At 46.7% G+C, this 19,342-nt stretch overlaps 1 long non-coding RNA gene across 1 annotated transcript; it reads right to left on the bottom strand.

The window, feature by feature from the left end:
• Positions 1–414: 414 nt before the first annotated feature.
• On the bottom strand, positions 415–10,508 carry LOC143831462 (uncharacterized). The gene is made up of 3 exons (XR_013228886.1): positions 10,483–10,508; positions 952–1,027; positions 415–473 (listed from the first exon to the last, which is right to left on the bottom strand). It is a non-coding gene; the product is annotated as an uncharacterized LOC143831462 (long non-coding RNA).
• Between the last annotated feature and the right edge of the window lie 8,834 nt (positions 10,509–19,342).

The following is a 19,342-nucleotide window of genomic DNA, read 5'->3' as shown; positions in this document are numbered from 1 at the left end:
CCTCTCTGCCTGCCTTCCTTTCTTCCTTCTTACTTCCTGACTTCCTCTTCTTCTATTTCTCCATCTCCTTCCTGTCTCTCTGTCTTTCCCTCTCACTTGCTTCCTGTCTCTCTCCTTTACTTACTTTCTTTCTCCCTTCTACCCATCCCTTCAACCACCCCTTGACCTTTTTTCTCCCTTCCCTTCCTCCTTTCCTCTTCTTCCTTTCTTCCCCACAGTCTGTTCTCCCCCTCTGCTAGGGCCCGCTGTATTTCTTCAACAGTGGGCTTATTTTCTAGTTGGAAATATAATAGATCTAATCAATCTATATTTGGTAGTCAGGCTTATGTCCTTGCTTTTCCATGTTCAGCTCGTCATTGCTGAGTGACCCAGAGTAATTCAACTTTTTATTTCCATACTGTAAACACCAGTCTCGTCAATTTGTGATCCAAGAAAAATTAATTTTTTTCAACTGCTGGATTTCCTCGCCTTTACTGAGTTTATGAAAAGAAATAATAAATAAGAAAAAAGAAAAAAGAAAAGAACAGAAATGATTATACAATTAAAATATATCAATTACCCTGTTATCTTATTAATGCAAATATAACTATCTGGCTAAATACTGTGTAAAATAACACACATGGTCTTCATGTTCTTCTGCTCATCTACCATTGCCTAAATTATTAAGCTTCGCCATTTTTGCCAGTTCCCTCAGTTTTTTAATCCAACATTTTTGGAATGTCTTCTTGCCTCCAGCTTCTTGCAATCATCATCCTTGCCACTGTGGTCATGTGATAGAAAAAAATCACCCTCTTTACGTGGGAGAGTATCCAGGATTACAATCAGCAACATATATTCAGGATGTAGTGGGAATTTAACATTTAACTTTTTTTCTAAAACATCATGAACCTTCACCCAAAATCATTGCATTCTTTTTACATAGCCACCACATATGAAAAAAAATGAACCTACCTTATCTTTACATTTCCAACATTTAGGATCATAGCTTTTAGATATGTGACCCAGTAGCTTAGGTGTTGCATACCATCTGTAAAACATTTTAAACCAATTTTCCTTTAATTGCTGACATTTTGTATGGTTAGCTGTGTTATTCCACATTAGTTCCCATTTCTCCATCGGGATAGTTAGACCAAAATTCAACATCCATTTCACTGTGCAAATTTCAACCTGTTCTGATTCAATGTTATATTTTAACAATAGCTTATAAGTGTGTGGCTTCACTAAAGGTGAGGCTTAATTAAAGACAAGGTTTTCTCAAATTCCATTAAGGTCAGACCAGAACCAATCTGATTCTGAAATTCAGATTTATGTCTAGAAACAAGTTGCTGAAATTCTATCGATTGCATATTAACTCCTTCTTTAGTAACTATATCAAGATTTTTCAGTTTTCCTGAGGAAGTCAACATACCTTTATATCTAAAACAACGTATTCATAACTGTCAAGTTTTATCAAAATATGTCTCTATTGGAGATTTTAGCAATGATGTTCCAGAAGTAATTCTTGGTTTGTATTTATCCCAAAGAGACATTACGTTCTTAACCCAAACATTTAGATCAATCTTCGTTGCTTTTTACCAGTTGACCACAGTTGATCTCCACAGTTGATCTCCACAGTCCAGGGTTTGTAAAGTTACAAACAGAAAATTCCATTGAACATTGTCAAATGCTTTCTCTGCATCTAGAAAAATAAAAGCTGTTTGTTGCTGTGTTCTTTGAACATAGTCCATAGCATTCATAATCAAACGTATATGAGTCTTTTAGGTATAAGGACTATTTAATCTTCATGAACCACATCCAAAATACATATTTTCCACCTTTCTGCCAAAAATGTTACAAACATTTTATAATCCACATTCAAAAGAGAAATTGGTCTATAGGATTGTGGTAAAGATAAGTCCATTCCCTCTTTTGGTATATGAGTTATTGAAGCTTGCTCCCAGGAGCTCAGGATCGCTTTGTCTGAAAATTCTGTAATTTTGTCCATCACTTGCAATAAAATAGGGGTGACCACATGACTCAATGCTTTATAAGAGCCAGTTTGGCATAGTGGTTAGGAATGCAGACTTCTAATCTGGCATGCCGGGTTCGATTCTGCACTCCCCCACATGCAACCAGCTGGGTGACCTTGGGCTCGCCACGGCACTGATAAAACTGTTCTGACTGAGCAGTGATGTCAGGGCTCTCTCAATGTGTCTGTTATGGGGAGAGGAAAGAGAAGGTGACTGTAAGCCGCTTTGAGCCTTCTTCAGGTAGAGAAAAGCGACATATAAGAACCAACTCTTCTTCATCTTCTGTAATATTCAGCAGGCTGTCAGGACCTGGTGCCTTAGAACAGGGTAGTCAACCTGTGGTCCTCCAGATGTTCATGAACTACAATTTCCATGAGCTGCTTGCTGGCAGGGGCTCATGAGAATTATAGTACATGAACATTTTTAGGACCACAGGTTGACTACCCCTGCCTTAGAAGATTTCATTGCTCTGATCACATCATTGATTTCTTGCGTTGTTATTTTCTGATTAAAAATACTTAGATGTTGCTCTGAAAACCTCTTTAAAGGTATCCTATTGTGGCGCAGAGTGGTAAGGCAGCCGTCTGAAAGCTTTGCCCATGAGGCTGGGAGTTCAATCCCAGCAGCCGGCTCAAGGTTGACTCAGCCTTCCATCCTTCCGAGGTCGGTAAAATGAGTACCCAGCTTGCTGGGGGGTAAACGGTCATGACTGGGGAAGGCACTGGCAAACCACCCCGTATTGAGTCTGCCATGAAAACGCTGGAGGGCGTCACCCCAAGGGTCAGACATGACCCGGTGCTTGCACAGGGGATACCTTTATTCAGGTATTTCAATTCTTCTTCCCAACTACTTGCGCTCTCAGAATGATATGCATATTCGAAACATTTTTGCTTCATAAAATCCAGTTTCCTGTTCATGTCTTCAGTCTCAATCAGATCTCTTCTAACTCTGAGAGCTAAAATTTGTTTCCATATTTGTTTCGATCATTTCAGCTGATGAACTTCGTCAAGTTGCCGCAACTGTTCCTGGATGTCCTTAAGTTCTTGGATTTTCTTTCTTTTTATCTTGTTTTGATGAATTAGCACAGCTCTCATATAGGCTTTGCTCGCATCCCAAACCATGGAGATTGGGAACTCTGGGGTTAGATTTATTTTTTTTTTAATTCAAAATTTTCTGATTCATATTCTTGCACTCTTGATTTATCTTCAAGGAGGTAGTTATTCATTGTCCATCTTCTCATTCCAATTCTCTGATAGTTCGAAGTTATTTCCAATGGATTATGATCAGCAAAGGTATTCAGTAAAATGTCAGTGTCTCTACCATTGGTACCAAAGACTTTGACAGCCAACACTGATCTATTCTTGAATAGGAATCATGCTTCTGGGAATAAAAAGTATGTAGTCTCCAAACATCGACCATTGAGAGTTGATTTAAGAAATTAAGAGCTTTCTTTGGAAGTTTAGCCCCTTGCCTTCTGTGTGACTTATCCAGCTTTGGATCCAAAACTGCATTAAAATCACCAATCAAAATTCGAGGTCCAAGAGCTCTACGTGGCTTTGAAAAAAATCTTCATAAAACTTCTCTTTAACACTGTTAGAGTTTATGCCAATAAAAGGTTACTGACTGACACTGTTAGAGGCAAAAATATTGGTGAGAATTCATCTCTTTCCATCAGGCAGCTGAAGATTCAATGTAATATAATGACCATCTAAGTCTTGCTGCAAAATTTCTGCTGTGATGTTGGGATTTAAGATATATATATGTATGAAAAATGAATTCTTGAATGCATTTGATCTCTTCACCTTCAATTGTTATTATGACATGTCTGTTTTTTGCAGCAGCCATTAATTTTGTCTTTTTAGTGTTTAAGAAAAGGCCAACTTTCTTACTACTTCATTGACCTTTGTAATCAGCAGTTCTAAACCTTCTAAACAGGAGGGTGGTTAAACAGGAAGGGGGAAAGAATACAACCTTGGCATACTCCTCTGTTTTGAACCAGTCAGTGTCACCACACTATGTGTGGCTTCTTTGTTTACGTAGAGTGACTGCATCAGTTTGATCAAATGCACTGGCACCCCCAAATTTTGCAGGACCTCCCACAACTTGTTGTGATCCACACAATCAAATGTTTTCTTGTAGTAAATAAAGCAGATGTAGACATCCTTCTGATATTCCCATCACTTTTCCAAATGCCAGCACAAAAATGCTATGTGGTCACCAGTATGGTGCCCCCATCAAAAGCCAGTATGAACTTTTGGTAATTCCCTTTCAATGGTTGCTGCTATGCATTGTTGTATGATTTTGAGCAGGATCCTATTAGCATGAGAAAATAGGGCTTTTGTATAATAATTGGAGCAGTTTTTTGAATGACCCTTTTTTGATAACAGGATGAACACAAATGATTTCCAATCCTCTGGCCAGTTATTAGTTTTGCAGATTTTCTGGTGCAAAGCTGTGGTGATTGGTACCCATCTCAGCAATTCCACAGGTATGATGTCATTGCCTGGGGCTTTATTGTTTAACAATTGACTCAAGACCCATTCAACTTCCTCCTCAAGAATGACGGTTCAAGCTCTATTTCTGTTTCTTTTTCATTTTGAAGAGAGTAAACTTCTGTTGAGTGGTCTAGTTCCTGACTAATTGTTTATTCTTAACTGCTCCCTTCAACTAACCAAGAAATCCTTTATCTTTTCAAATCTACTGGGGGGTGTTTTATTCTAGCATTTGGGCTTAGAATATGATAACATGAGCTATGTGAACCCTTTTTCATGTTTGCAAACATTTAGGAATATGATCTGAATCCATGCAAATATTCAAATATTTTCCCTAATGTTCTTGTGTTTACTCTGTTATGAATGAAGTAATAGACACACAGGTGCCAGTGACTTTACAATCAGGGAGAGAGCTTCAGTTTTAGCTGCACTCAGTTGTCATGAGCAGAGATTTGTTTGAGATGGGCACAGGCCTGGCTTGTTACTGTGCACACCTGCTCTCTTTTTACACATCCATATATGCAATCACAGAGTGTGTAATTGAACACTTCCTGTATTCAGAATCCTTCAACCAAACTCCAGTTTCATGTCACATCCAAAGGAGGCTGCCTGACAAACCGGCATTTATTTCTTTTAAACCACAAGGTTCTTGTTGGGGGTTGGGGGGATTTGGCTGCATGTCTGCTTCTAGATGCCACAGCAAGCTGGAGTTTGATTGAAGGCTTCCAGATCCAGGAAGACTTCAGTGGTGTCCCGTACATGAAGAAAGCAAAGAGGAGAACAAAGGCATGAAAAGTCACACTTGATCCCATCAAAAAGATATCCCCATTTTGTCTTGAGTGCAGCCCAAATGTAAGGCATTGGATATACAATTTAGCTTCCTAATCATCTTAGTTTATTTCTTTTAAACATACACAGTTTTGTAATCCTAATGGAATGTTATGTTGGAATGTATGCAGGCAATATACCTGCTGAAATCTCAAATGTTATAGTGGCAAAAGAAAGTTGTCTTTCAGTAACAATTTGCTTCCAGCTAGGCTCCAGCAATATGTGCACTGGGAACTTCCAGAAGTACAGGCAGGATTTCGAAGAGGCAGAGGAACAAGAGATCAAATTGCCAACATAGGCTGGATCATGGAGAAAGCTAGGGAGTTCCAGAAAAACATCTACTTCTGCTTCATTGTCTATGCTAAAGCCTTTGATTGTGTGGAGCACAACAAATTGTGGCAAGTTCTTAAAGAGATGGGAATACCAGAGCATCTTATTTGTCTCTTGAGAAACCTATATGCTGGTCAAGAAGCAACAGTGAGAACCGAGCACTGATTGGTTCAAAATTAAGAAAGGAGTTCCGCAAGGCTGTATACTGTCGTCTTGCCTATTTAACTTGTATGCAGAGCACATCATGAGAAAGGCAGGGTTAGATAAGTCACAAATTGGGATCAAGATTGCAGGGAGAAATATCAACAACCTTAGATATGCAGATGATACCACTCTAATGGCAGAAAGTGAAGAGGAACTAAAGAGCCTGTTGATGCGGGTGAAGGAGGAGAGCGCAAAAGTTGGCTTGAAACTGAACATCAAGAAAACGAAGATCGTGGCATCCGGCCCTCTCAATTCCTGGCAAATAGATGGGGAAGAAATTGAGGTAATGACAGATTTTATTTTCCTGGATTTCCAAGATCACTGCAGATGGGGGCTGCAGCAAAGAAATTAAAAGACGTTTGCTCATGGGGAGGAAAGCTATGGTAAATCTAGACAGCATCCTAAAAAGCAGATACATCACCCTGCCAGCTAAAGTGCATCTAGTCAAGGCTATGGTCTTCCCAGTTGCAATGTATGGCTGTGAAAGTTGGACCATAAGGAAGGCTGAGCGTCAAAGAATTGAGGCTTTTGAACTCTGGTGCTTTTGAGAGAAGACTCTTGCGAGTCCCTTGGATGGCTCCTTAGAAGGCCAGATCCTGAAGATGAAATTCAAATACTTTGGCCACTTCATGAGAAGGAAGGACTTCCTGGAGAAGAGCCTAATGCTGGGAGCGATTGAGGGCAAAAGAAGAAGGGGACGACAGAGAATGAGGTGGCTGGATGGAGTCACTGAAGCAGTTGGTGCAAACTTAAATGGACTCCGGGGAATGGTAGAGAACAGGAAGGCCTGGAGGATCATTGTCCATGGGGTTGCGATGGGTCGGACACGACTTTGTACCTTACAACAATAACAACAACCCTTTGCTTACACACACACACACACAAGAGCCAAAACTGACTAAATTATGCAAATAATGCAATCTGGTGAATTAAGTGTACATTATGCAGATTAGACATGGTCTGCATATCACAGAGTTCAGCTTTTCTTGACAGAGCATTTGGGGGCTATATATAACAACAACATTTTACTTTAAAAAAAATCACAGAATACTCACATCCTATTTGTGGACCAAAGCTCCTTGTTACAGCTCACGAGCTTTCTAAACAATTCCAAAAGTCATTATCAGTCTGATCAGCAGTAGCTAACACTTGGAACTAAATGCACATGACACTGCAGCTACTATTGATACCCTAATGGTCCCTTCTGTATTTCAAAGTACTCTCTGGAGGGGGTGCTTTTCAGTGCAGGAAGGGATGCTTAACCTTTCCTACTCCCGTTCTTTTCCCACTTAAATGCCTCCCCCCAGTTGCTTTTACTCAGCAGGATGGGGGAAGGATCTTTCGGAAGAAAAGCAAATGGCAGCGAAAGGTTAAGAACATCCTTCTCCCCTGTTCCTTCTTAGCAAAAAACTGCTCCCTGCTAGGGACTCTTAGAAATGGAGAAGGAAGCACTGGGGTATCACTATGTAGATTAAGGCATTTCAGCCTTGATTTCATTATTAATCTAGACTAGACTAGGTACACCAGAGAATAGGTAATATCCTAAAAATTATTTTGTGACAACAGAGGCCCAAATAACCAAAGTATTCAACTTATGGCTCACACGCAGATTTGCTTAGATGAGTTAAGCCTACACAGCTAGCACATAAAAGTAGCTTTTCTCCATGCTGCACATAATCTACAAATAAACAGGATCATTCTTCACCCAGTGAAACTACTTTTAATCCTTAGGAATCTGCATGCAGGAATCATGCATTCACAGCACCTGCAAAATTAATTACAAAGAAGTTTAGAAATCTGGCTGCGTAAAGCAGGCGGTAAAAACAGTCACGGTAAAATGGAAGCAAATCTTTTACTGGGATGCCTGGAAGCAGGAAGGTCTAGATATTTGTATGGCAACTAAAGGAAACATGTAGGAGGGGAGGAGTAGGGGTGCATCATTGTCTCTCAGCACATCAAAACTAGAAAACTAAATGTTAATGATTTCAATTCTCCTGACAATGCCATTGTGGCTTCTCCACATTTTTGGCATATCACTATGATCTGCAATGTAGCCCTTGTCCAGAACTAAGCATCTCTCTTTTTAAGACTAGCAAACGCTGCCTAACTGTGCATCAGCTCCTAACAATGAAAATTACAAAAATAACAGTGAAGCTCCACAGGTTAACCACTAATGATGACACTTAGCTGTGAGCCTGGGGTTCATGGGGCACTTCAGGAATGGCCCTTGATGCAGAGTATCTTGCATACTGCTAGATTCAAATGAGTAACCGTGTTGGTCTGAAGTAACACAATAAAATCAGAGTCCAGTAGCACCTTTAAGACCAACAAAGATTTATTCAAGGTGAGAGCTTTCATGTGCAAGCAGTCTGACTTTGTTGGTCTTAAAGGTGCTACTGGACTCTGATTTTATTGCATACTGCTGCTAGGACAATCTTAACTCCAACTTAGTGGTGGCCAAACTTTTTTAGCATAAGAACACTTTTAATATTTAAAATAATCATAGACACCCCCACACACACACACATACACATGGTAGTAGTTGTGATATTAGTGTCCATAATTTGAGAAAATACATCATGACAAAAGTTTACAATTAATTCAATAATGCTTCTAAAGGGATTTATATTTTATTGATCACAACTGCATATTCATGTACTGCTAAACTAGACGTAAATCTATGTGTGAGTCATTTTAGTTGGTATGTTTGCTTATTTATTATATTGAGTCATAATGCTAGGGGCTAGAGCTGTTTGGCAGATTGATTGAAGAGTAGCCAAGACAAACCAATGACCTAAGACAGCATAAGAAAGCTTCATGTGTTTGTATGGTTTGGAGTTACTGGTGTAGCTGCCTAGAATGACCCCTTTGCTAATGCACTTAATTGTTAGGCTATACTCATGGGAATTCACTTGGATGCCCAATGAGCATCTCCAGAATACACTGCCAGATCTCTGGGCACATAGGTTGAGCTGCATAACTTCACAGCTGATAATGTAATAACTCTTAATCTAGGTAGTAAAATAAATTAGGTCTAGTGACACCCCTACACACATACCAGGCTACCCTTGAGTTGTCAATAGGGAGGCACCATGTCCCAACAAAGTTCCTGGAGGCTGCCAAAGATGTGGGAGCCTTCAGGGAAGCCGACTGACAGGCCCACTAGAACACTTCTAGCCAAACAGCAGTTTCTTTAAAGGCCTACCATCAAAGCACAGCTATTTTCAGCTGTCACTTGAGAGGGTGGATGGTGGGAGAAATATGCCCTACCCAAGCCTCTCACAAGGAGCAGATCTCCTCACCAGGAGGCTGCCACCCTAACTGGACTGGTGCACATGTGGAAGAAGAAGAAAAGTTGTTTTTAATACCCCAATTTTCACTGGCTGAAGAAGTTTCAAAGCAGCTTACAATTACCTTCCCTTCCTCTCCCCACAACAGATACCCTGTGAGGTAGGTAGGATTGCTCTTTGAGAACAGCACTATCAGAACTATGACTAGCCCAAAGTCACGCAGCAAACCTGTCGCTCTTAACCACTGCACCAAGCTTGAGGTCAGGCTGAGGATGGCTTGATGCCATTTGCCTGGAATAGGCTAGCTGGTGGTTGAACTCCAGCCAGCAGCTGGAGCAACCCAAAATCGTAGGGACATAGCCTTTAGGCAGGTGAGTCCAGGGAAGGGACAAATGTGCCAAGCTGTGAATCAATAACTATATGGACCCTAAGGTTAATGTGTCCAAAGGTTTTGAACCACTCCTCTTTTTCCAAAATGAACTATTGTCATATGCTTATTTGGAAAAATGAGGGAACTATCATCATCATCAACAACAACAACAACTTTATTATTTAAATTTATTTCCCGCCACTCCTGGCAATCTGCCTTGTGGTGGGTTACAGAATATTTTTTTAAACCACAATACAATAATCTCCCTTAAAACCCAAGTAAAAATTACAAATTACAATAGCAAGCATGGCGGCAAAACAACCCACCTACCCCCACTGGGGCAACAAGGCAACATCTGCCACCACTGAAGGAGCAAAACTGAGGTGGAGTATCTTCCTTTGGGGCCATCGTATCTTCTCTCTGCACTGGCCTCAGCCATAGACCTGGTGGAAAATCTCCATCTTGCAGGCCCTGCGGAACACTGAATGTGGGCCCTCCAAGGTGTTCCTATGAGGACCCTAGCAGGTGCATTTTACATCAGCTGAAAAGGGTAGTTAAAAGCAATCTGACTGAGAAACAATTTGGCAGGGAAACCTGTAATTCCCCTCCCCCCCTTGGTAGATTTAATTGCATTGCATATATTCTGCAAGTGCAGCTGTTGTATGCTGGTGACACCTTGTGGTGAGCAGTTTGGAGGCAGATGACATCTACTGCCACTGAGTAAGGTCACTTATGCACAACAGGAAAACTCAAAAAAAGTCTGCAAAAGAAGTCATTACTTTTTTTTAATTCTGCATGTGTCTACAGAAGAGCCATTAGAGTATTTTTGATTATGTATTGCACCCACCCTTCATGGCATTTTCTGTGTCCTTTCCTCTCAATATTGTAAACTTGCTATGCTACAATTCCTTCAGGTAAGCTACTTCCAGGGACACTGTTTCTGGCGTGCATAAACTTACTATGTTTTCTGTTTCCTCCCTTGAGCTGTCGTACACCAATGGCTGAACAGAAAGTTCATGAGCTACAATTCCCATGATGCTCTGCCAGCAGCATGTGTCAGTCAGGTGACATTGCTGCTGACCACAGCCTACCAATGAACTCCAAGAACAATGAATGAAGTACTCTCCCACTTGAGGAAAGCTCTCTTAAGAGCAGAATCCATAGCTTCGATCTACTGTGGTAGGCAAACACCCCCCCACACACACACACACATGTGTTTTTAAAAGGGGTGTTTAAAAAAGGGTATTTAGCAACGTCAGTGGTCTGACAATGATTAAAAACTGTGAATACATAACCCACCTAGGAAAGAACCACTGGAAAGCCTATTGACTTGCAGACGTGCAGTTTGGCTTAAGGATGACGCTCACACAAACCAGCTTGGCAAAAAACTGGCCACAGCTTTTATTTAACATTCAACATCAAGGTGTTGGCATTTCAAGGGGAACAGAGGCCTAACCCACCCTGCTAAGGTCATCCGACCTTATACCTCCAGGCAGCACCCCGGGTATCCCGTCCCAGACCCTTGCTAAGCCACGGGCTCCCTTGCGGCCTGGAATACCTTTCCAGGTGGCGTGAATTGCCTCAGGAGGCGTGGACCTCCTTCAGCCCATTCAATGCCACCTGCCTTCTGCGGTGTATTTGGGCCTTCCCAGCCGGGTCGGCCTCCCACAGAACTCTGGCCTCTTCTGAGGCCCCATGCTCGGGCAGTTTTACCTTTAAACTCCCCTTTCTTGGTTAGGCCCTTTCCCCTTACCCTCCGCCTGCTGTGACAATATACAAACAAATCCATAACCAAACATTCGAATACACCACCCCCGAATCCCCGCCATCATATAGGGTGGGTGGGTGGGAAGCAGCTCGCTCGGCTGGCCGGGGGAAAGAGGCCGGCCGCCGAGCACGTGGCGCCTTATAAAAGGCGGCACTCACGCTCCTCCTTCCCTCCTGACGCGGCACGTCCGTGCCGCGTCGGGATGCCCGGCCCCAGGCGCTCCAATCAGAGCGCCATCCTTCCCGCCCCGCACGCCGCGGCATCAATGGCGGCCGCGCTAATTCGCGGCCGCTCTTTGACTTGCAGACGTGCAGTTTGGCTTAAGGATGACGCTCACACAAACCAGCTTGGCAAAAAACTGGCCACAGCTTTTATTTAACATTCAACATCAAGGTGTTGGCATTTCAAGGGGAACAGAGGCCTAACCCACCCTGCTAAGGTCATCCGACCTTATACCTCCAGGCAGCACCCCGGGTATCCCGTCCCAGACCCTTGCTGAGCCACGGGCTCCCTTGCGGCCTGGAATACCTTTCCAGGTGGCCTGAATTGCCTCAGGAGGCGTGGACCTCCTTCAGCCCATTCAATGCCACCTGCCTTCTGCGGGTGTATTTGGGCCTTCCCAGCCGGGTCGGCCTCCCACAGAACTCTGGCCTCTTCTGAGGCCCCATGCTCGGGCAGTTTTACCTTTAAACTCCCCTTTCTTGGTTAGGCCCTTTCCCCTTACCCTCCGCCACAAGAACAGGGCACCTTGGCCCTGTTCCCGCCAACACCTTCAAACTATTCAGCCATGTAACCAATGCCTCCCTCAAACTAAATAACCACAGGTCAAGCCCCCAGTTAGATAAATGCACTCCATCATTTCGATACAAGGCAGCCACAGATTTGTCAATGTCCGAGTGGTGAATGACGGACCCTCCCAATTGCAGCACCCGGGACCCAACAGCCGTGTTAATCTTTCGCACAGATCTGTTTATACTGTCAACGTCCCTGGCACCTCGCCATGCCCGCCGTTCAACCATGTCGGACCACAGCAACTTCGTTCCAGGTAGCCAACTCTGCAACGTCTCCCAGTCCGCCAGGATGGAGTGTTTCAACTGCACTCTCTTTACGTGTGGAAGATCATTTCCTCCCAGGTGAATCAATAGCGCTGCCGGGGGTCCGTACCTCCGCACATCTGTGGCGATGGAATCCAAGAGAGCCGACCACTGCATACCTCTGCGGCCCGACCACGTGATGTCGATGTGGTCATCCAGGCCCAGCTTGGACCCCCATCCGGAGCTGCCAGCATAGTTGCCCGCCCAGTATACGTAACTGTGGCCGCAGATGTGAACCCGGAGCCCTCCTGGGTCTGTTCCAAAACAAGTCAGCAATTAATATCAATTCCAAGCCTTAAATACGTTCGATAAGCCCTGGACTTCCACCGCCCCAAACCCATGATCTCGTGAGGGCGCTTCCCCTCTGCGTGTGCCTGAGTGGCTGCCCCTATTCTAAAAGAATGAGCTCCATAGCTGGCATCCTGCTGCCCCAGCTCCCTCAGACAGGCCCTCATTATGGCCACAAACTGGTAACGTGACAAGGGGGTTCCATCCCTATGCACCAGTAGCGCGCCAGCCACATTCGGGCGCTGTGCCAGATATGCCTGCAGGCACCTGTGAGGACAAGGTGCCCCCACCCCCGACCGCTGAAGCCATATTGCGACCCCCCGACCCAGCTGGTCCGTTTTTGACCTGCGTAAAGTTATGTGGGCCCCTTCCTCCTCCATTACCACATCTTCCACCTGTAGTGGGGCCCCTGAACCTGGAGCCCTTGTTGGGGCCAGAAGTTCACTCCCCCGAAAAGCACCGTAAAACGCCAGTGTAAAAGCAGCAGCTGCCAGCTTAGCCTCGTACGCATCCCAACAAACCGCCTTTAGCTTGCCCAGCATCTGCTGCAGCAACTGCTTGGTCACAGGCCTGCGAGGGTCCACCCTTGCGGGATCAGCCCGCTTCCAACCCTCCAATGCCCTTTTTGCCAGGAAGGACGTGCTGGGGTCCCAAGCCCCCACCACCTTGCTGACAAATGACAAGCCAGCCAAATGTACCCTCATAGTCCTGGGGGTTAAACCCTGTTCCCTCAGGTTAGCCAAGTAACAGAGGAGTATAGATTCAGACATTGGCCAAGTTGATCGGTGCCCCATGTGCCGGGCAAACCGCAAGAAGCCCCGCGCTGCTCCTTCGTAGGATCTGCGTGTAGATGGGGCCAGCGACCTCAGCACGCCCTGCAGGATCAGTCTTCCCCAAGCGTCCACAGTTCCTCCGGGAAATCTTCCTGCTCCGCCCGTGCCCCGGGGGCTAACCGCCAGAATCTTTCGTTCTGAGAACGAGATAGAGCGTCCGCTATCCCATTGTCCAACCCAGCCACGTGGCTAGCCCGAAAAGTTATATTCGCTGCTAGGCATGTGAGGACCAAGCGCCTAACCAGGCGCATCACGCGCACGGACTTGGAAGTCTGTTTGTTTATCACCTGTACCACCGCTTTGTTATCACACCAGAAGTGGACCTTATGATTCCTGAAGTTCTCCCCCCACACTGTCACTGCCACTAAGATGGGAAAGAATTCTAAGAACGTTAGATCACGTCTCACCTCTGCTCCCCATGTAACAGGCCATTTACGGGCACACCATTGATTGCTGTAGAAAACCCCAAACCCCGAGCTGCCCGCTGCATCAGAGTGCACCTACAACGCATCCCCCAGGGAAAGTGGAGTCTGCCATATGGACACCCCATTAAACCGTTGTAAAAACCCCAACCAAACCCTGAGGTCCTCCTTCAACTCTTTTGTCAGTCTGATGTGGTGCCGCGCTGCCTTAAGACCCGCAGTGGCCCTAGCCAGCCTGGCGCAAAATGCCCTCCCGGGGGAAACCACCCTGCAGGCAAAATTAAGGTGCCCCAAGACTTGTTGCAGCTCCCAAAGGGTGCATTTTCGCTTGGCCAATAGACCTAGCAGGAGCGCCTGTAACGCCACCAATTTGTCATCTGGCAGACGCGAAGTACCGAGAACGGAATCAATCTGGATCCCCAAATAGGTTATCCGTGTAGCCGGACCCTCGGTCTTCTCAGCTGCCAGTGGGACTCCTAATTCCTCCATAAGGGTCTGCAGATCCCTCAATCGGTCCGCACATTCCATGGACCCCCCAGGACCTGCCAGGAGAAAGTCATCAAGGTAATGGGTCAGGGAGGAAAACCCATGTCTATCCATGACTGCCCACTCCAAGAAAGTGCTAAATGATTTGAATGCCGCACATGCTACTGAGCAGCCCATTGGCATTGCCTTGTCCACATACCATTGGCCCTCCCACTTTAAACCCAGCAGGCAAAAATCCTGAGGGTGGACCGGCAACAGGCGAAAAGCTGACTGTATGTCACACTTTGCCATTAACGCTGCATGACCACACCTCCTGACCATGGCCACGGCTTGGTCAAATGAAGCATATTTCACCGAGCATAGCTCAGGTGCTATCGAATCGTTGACCGATGATCCTGCGGGGTAGGACAAATGATGAATGAGCCTATACTGCCCCGGGGCCTTTTTGGGCACCACCCCTAAAGGTGACACCCTCAGATTCGGTAGTGGCGGGGCCACGAACGGCCCTGCCATCCTCCCCGCAGCACATTCCTTCCTCAATTTTTCCCATACCACCTCTGGCAGGTCTCTGGCAGATTTCAAATTCCTGCAGTCCGTAGCCTTCCTCTCCCCTGTATAAGGAATAGCAAAACCTTCAATGAAGCCCCTTCGTAGATACTCCGCCGCTACCCTGTTCGGGTAACGATTCAGTAGCTCCCCCAGCATACTTACCCGCACTGGCGTTGGGGCCAAGCTATGCAGCTCCACTGGGGCGCTCTCAATTGGATTTTGTAGCGGTGGAAGGCCCTCCTGCTCCCGATCCCCCATCCTTCCTGAAAGGAAATCGGGCGCCCCGAAAGGGCTGCTGGGCGTTCCCTCCCCTCATGCAGTTTTGTCCTGGGTGACCCCCGCCGCAAAACTCGCAAGTGTGAGTATACCTGCACTGCGCTCTCTTGCAAGCCGTGCGGTTGAAATCCCAGCAGGGCAACCCAAAACTTTTCCTACCCGGCATCGGACGCTTATCTGCCTCCTTGCCACCCCTAATGTGCGGCCCCACCTTCACCAGCCAAGCCGTTTGATGCTTTAGGTCCCACCTGGCAGCCGGGTTGTATGACGCAAGCTCTCGAAACTCCCTGTCATACTCGAGGGCTGCTTCATCCCCCCCGCACTCCCGTGCCTCCAGGACGTGTGACAACTATCTGGCCAGGTGCCATCCCCTCTCGGGGTACGCTGCTGTCACCAATGCCATGAACTCCGTAAACCCCCGGAGCCAGTTGTAAAAATTCCTTTCACACCTGGGCACCTCTTGTTTTCGTTTTTCCTTTCTCTTCCCCGTGTCCCCTCCCTTTTTGGTTTTTACAAAAGCGAACAAATCTACAAAATAGCCCTCCAGGGCCCTCTCCCGCAGTTTCCTAGGGAGATGGATCCCTGGTGGAGCATCAGTATCCCGATACCCACACGGTGGTTCCCCTGAGGTGCCCGTCGCCAATGCTGCCGCCACTAGCCGCCTGGCATCCACCCGACGCCGGTGCAACCATGTCGGAAGCCCAGGGGTGAAGGCACCCGCTAGCCAATATTGGCCTTCCTTGTGAGCCTCATCACTCTCTGAAACAGAAGAAGACTCACTAGTGGATCGGGGGCGCCGATGCCTGTGTGCCGCTTTCTTCTTTCGCTTTTTTCCCCTTTGGCCGGTCTGCACCTCTGCAACAGAGGCCACCTCCATACCAGAGCTCTCTTCTTGCCCTGAGGTGCCACTGCTGCTCTGGCTGCTGGCTGTTCCCCTCGCCCTCACGGGGCCCGGTAATTGGGCTAAAGCCTTAGCGTAGCCCTGCCAAAAGGCGGCATGCTCGCCCACCGACGAACTACCCCCTTGCGAGGGACCCCCGGAGCCCGGCGATGAGGATGATGTAGCTTCTTCCCCCCTCTGAGCCACCGCCTCGCTCGTTGCCAACCTCCTGTCCGACCCCTTGCGTGGCCTACGGGCGCCTGCACGCCCCACGCCCCGCCCGGTTCTGGTTTGCCCGCTGGGCCCAGGCTGCACCCCCCCATGCCCCCGCCCCCTGCCGGGGGAAGCCCGCCTGTCCCTGGACCCGGTTGTGGGCTGCCTGCCCGCATGCCGGTTGCCTGATCCCCCCAGGCCCTGCGCCCTCACCCCCAGCCTGGGGTCCGCATGCCCAGCACCAGGATCCCGCCCGTGTTGATCCCCCACGGCTCCCTTCTCGGTCTGACTGGGGGCCCGTAGTACCTCTGAGCGATCCCGTTGCCGCCCCCGCCGCCCCGTCGCGGCCTGCTGCCCACCAGCGGGAAAAAGCGCCGCCCCGCCTCCCGCCGTTTGTCCGCCTGAACTGGGTCTCCTCACCGACCTAACCGTCGGGACGACTGCCGCCCACGCGGCCCGGGCGCGAGCCGCGCTGGCCCTCCGCGCCCTCCCCCTGTGAGGCTCTTCTCCCCGTGACCCGTCTTCCCCCGCCACCGGCTTCTCGGGCCTCCCCGACTCGGCCGGCCGCTTCCTCTTTGGGGCCATCCCGTCCTGAATCCCTCCCCCCAAAACCGCCGTTCCCTGTGCTGTGGGAAGCTGCACCGCCTTTCTTGCCGCTGAGGCCCTCACTCCGCCGCGAGTCTACCCCGCCCGGCCTAGCACGTGCCAACCGCAGCTCCGCTCGGCACGGGGGAAGCAGCTCGCTCGGCTGGCCGGGGGAAAGAGGCCGGCCGCCGAGCACGTGGCGCCTTATAAAAGGCGCCACTCACGCTCCTCCTTCCCTCCTGACGCGGCACGTCCGTGCCGCGTCGGGATGCCCGGCCCCAGGCGCTCCAATCAGAGCGCCATACTTCCCGCCCCGCACGCCGCGGCATCAATGGCGGCCGCGCTAATTCGCGGCCGCTCTTTCCTACTGTCCAGTCTGTGGGAAGTTAAGGATATAAAGGTATATATTGATACCTTTAATGAAAAATGACCATGTAACATTTTATCCTAGTCATATTCTCCAGAGGCAGTATTGCCCAATAGGGACTTACATTTTCATTGAATCATAGTGTGAAAGCAAATTTAGGTCCTTGCTCTCACACCTCAGAATTCCAGATCTATGCATGCACATATTTCTATATGTGCACATTGTAGATAAATACTTCATTTAGGTAAAGCAATCACCCTTAAAAAAAGAAAGAAAATTAGATTTTTAGGAGGGGGGAGGAAGAGAAGGAAGGGAGGAGGATGACGAGGAAAGGCGTGTGCAGAAAGAATTCAAAATGGCAGCCGCAGGGAAAAAACTGAGTGCGAGCATTTCTCCATTGGACAGCCCTGAATTAGATTCTGCCTTCAAAGGTGAAATTGCTGTAACCGGGAATTTCTTATGCATTCAGTAAGTGAGAAGGCGATTCGGGACTGTACCTAGAAGGGTGGATTTTAATGCAGAAATGGACGGGAAAGTCGGCCCTTTAAAAGCAAATCTGAGTGATATCACTAGTACAGCAACAGTCTACAATAAAGCCATTTCAGCATGAAATGAGTCATCTCAGGCTCACTGATAAGTAAGGTCAAAATTTCCTCAAAGATGTCACTTTGTGTAGGAGCAAGCCTACACAAGAACCATTTAATTTACACGCCACCTCCTGCTTTCAACTGTGTGGTAGGAAACCATGCATTGGCATGCTTCCTGATGGGAGACCCGTCCTGAGTTATCCCGCTGCCTCGTCAAGCTGACTTGACCTGCGGACTTAATATGGTCATTAACTGTAACTATCCAGGCCAAGAATATTTCAGAGTTTCTAATATTGTCAAACACAAAGCAAAGGTCATCAATATAATGCCTGATCCATATAATGTTCTTATATACAGGGTTAACCCTCTCATTCAGAATGTACAAATTCTCATAATGTATCATGTAGATATTGATTATAGTGGTAGCACATAGAGATCCCATGGCCACTCCCCTGATCTGTAGGAAAAAATTGATTTAAAAACCTAAAATGTTTTTTTTCAAATATGATGACAATGAACTGTGGGTAGAAATGTTTCTGATCTGGAGTCAAGTAAATCACTGAGAATATGTCTTGCTTCCTCTAGGGGAATGCTGATATGTAATGAAGATATATTGCATGTCACCATTGCTGCATCTATAAGAACCCTACAGTGTCCTTTTCACCCACTTCTTACAACATCTCCAGATGGCAGAGATCAGTTCCCCTGAAGAAAATAATATTGAGATATTTGGTTAATATAACTGTCATGTACCATGGCAATTCTCCCCACAAAGGGAAAACTCTGAGTCTTAGTTGAAATTTCAGAAGTTTATTTGAAGAGACCACAAATAGTGACATTAGACACTTCACTGTTGAAGTTGACCATATAAAGCAAATATAGGTCCCAGCTCAACCCACCCACCCCCCAATGTCATTTGTTCTCAGAGTCTGTGATCTTACACAATGTACCCCATTTTTTTCAAAGAATATGCACAATTTACAGCTTAACACCTAGAGGCGGGATGAAGCAGCCATAACATTTGGAAATTGATAAAAGACCAGATGATACCAAGGGCCTGAGAAAGCTTGAGAATCTGGGAGAGGGGAACCAAAGGGAGATCTTACATTAATTCAAGCAGATCCAGTTCACTTTCAGATTGAGTCAAAAGAAGATAAAGAGGCCTAATCCAAAGAGTATCTCCCTTATCATGAATGGCCAGCTTGTCTGGCATCATGTGTGTGGGAGTATGAGGGCATTGTTTCTACAGGAGAGACATGTGGACATGTGTCTCCATGGAAGGCCATGTGGAGTGAATGAGAGGAAAAAGCGAGAGAGAGAGAGAGAGAGAGAGAGAGAGAGAGAGGGCAGCTCCCAGTTTAAGACAAAGAGAGGCATATTCTCCAAGGAGATCCTGGCTCCTAATTCCACTGTCCACACACTGTTGTTTTATTTTTGTTTTTCTGAGAGAGGGCTGTATACCACTGGTTAT

The sequence above is a fragment of the Paroedura picta genome, chromosome 3 (genome assembly GCF_049243985.1).
Source record: "Paroedura picta isolate Pp20150507F chromosome 3, Ppicta_v3.0, whole genome shotgun sequence".
NCBI classification, from domain to species: Eukaryota; Metazoa; Chordata; class Lepidosauria; order Squamata; family Gekkonidae; genus Paroedura; species Paroedura picta.
This window is presented reverse-complemented; position numbering and strand designations above follow the sequence as displayed.